At 41.7% G+C, this 1921-nt stretch overlaps 1 pseudogene; it reads left to right on the top strand.

Annotated features, from left to right (window-relative positions):
• Positions 1 to 1921, top strand: part of LOC102822527 — a 24211-nt pseudogene that overhangs the window by 16819 nt on the left and 5471 nt on the right.

Raw genomic sequence — 1921 nt, 5'->3', positions numbered from 1 at the left:
AAAGCAGAAAAAGATAAAAAAAAAAAAAAAAAAAAGCAGTTTAGCATTTTGAGTTTTCAGAGGCTTCATGGCAAGGAAAGTTGGCCTATCAAACAAAACTCCTTCTAGGACTGAAAGTTGAAGGGAACCAGGGAACAATATGATTCCTGATGATCACCTGGGTCTACCTGTGACTGGAATTGGGGGAATGTTCTATTGACACCCAATGACCTTGAGATGAAATAGGAGGGAAGGCTGATTGTTTTGAAGTGCAGGGAAGGCTGTGTAAACTCCCAAACTTCCAGTTGGGACTCATTTGATTTAGCATGGATAACTAAGGTTGTTGAGCTCACTAGAACCTGATCAGAAGAATATGAATATGTTTTATGCTCTCAGAAAGCATCAGTTGCTACAATTTGATGGACTGGACTTTTGTTTATGGATGCAGTTCCTCAAAATTCCAATCAGAATAAAAGTTGTTTCAGATCTTCAAATCTCTTCAACTCAGTGTACTGGGTTGGTTGTGGTTGTTGTTAAGTGCCATCTAGTAGATTCTGACCCCTAGTGAATCTGCATAGGATTTCTGAGGAGCAGGAAGTGAGCTTGAACCACCAACCTTGTAGTTCAAATGACTTTGCAGCTTGATGTATTAACCCACAGTACCACACCAGTACTGGGTTGGTTGTTGTTAAGTGCCATCAAGTCAATTCCAACCCATAGCAGCCCTGTATAGGGTTTCCAAGGAATAGCTGGTAAGCTTGAACCACTGACCTTGCAGTTCAAACTGACTTTGCAGTCAGATGCATTAGCCCGAAGTGCCACACCAGGACTCCATTGGGTTGGTTGTTGCTATAGTTGTTAACAACAACATAGCAACCCTGTATAGGGTTTCCAAGGAGTACCTGGTGAGTTTGAACCACTGACCTTGCAGGGATGGGCAATTTACATGTTGCTGTTGCTATGTAGGCATAAAGTGGCTGACTTGACAAATTTTCATGGATGTGCTTGGTTTTATAATGAGGGGGTCAAGGGAAAATTCCCACTGACTAGTTTACCTCGTTTCCAGATGGATCTGGTTAAAGGGGGTATGGAATGATGCTGATAAGCTTTTATTATTTCAATTGTAATTGTTAGTAGAATTCATTGTGATTGTCAGAACTATATTTGTAGAATATATGTAGCTAAAAGCAGGGGACTGTTGTTGTTATTATTAGGTGCCATCGAGTTGGTACCGACTCATAGGGATCCTATGCATAACACTGCCCAGTCCGGGGCCAATCTCACAATTGTTGCCACGCTTGAGCCCATTCATGCTACCACTTTGGCAATCCATCTCGCTTGGGTTCTTCCTCTTTTTTTTCTGACCCTCCACCTTACCAAACCATGATATCCTTCTCCAGTGACTGGTCCCTCCTGACAATATGTCCGAAGTATGAGAGACAAAATTTGACCATCCTGGCCTCCAAGGAGCACTCTGGCTGCACTTTTTCCAACACAGATCTGTTGGTTCTTTTGGCAGCCCATGGCACTTCAATATTCTCCTCCAACACCAGAACTCAAAAGCATCAATACTTCTATGGTCCTCCTTTTTCACTGTCCAGCTTACACATGCATATGAGGTTATTGAAAATACCATGGCTTGGGTCAGGCGCACTTAGTCCTCAAGCTGACATCTTTCCTCTTCAACACTATGAAAAGGTCTTGTGCAGCAGATTTGCCTAATGCAATACGTCGTTTGAATTTCTGAATGCTGCTTCCATGAGTGTTGATGGTTGATGCAAGAACAATGAAGTCCTTGACAACTTCAATCATTTCTCCATTGACAAGAATGCTGATTATTGGTAAAGTGGTAAGGATTTTTGTTCTCTTTACAATGAGATGCAATCCATACCCAAGGCTGTGGTCTTTGATCTTCATCAATAAATATTTTAAGTCCTCTTCA

This window comes from Chrysochloris asiatica, unplaced genomic scaffold (assembly GCF_000296735.1).
Source record: "Chrysochloris asiatica unplaced genomic scaffold, ChrAsi1.0 scaffold00229, whole genome shotgun sequence".
In the NCBI taxonomy this organism is placed as follows: domain Eukaryota; kingdom Metazoa; phylum Chordata; class Mammalia; order Afrosoricida; family Chrysochloridae; genus Chrysochloris; species Chrysochloris asiatica.
This window is presented reverse-complemented; position numbering and strand designations above follow the sequence as displayed.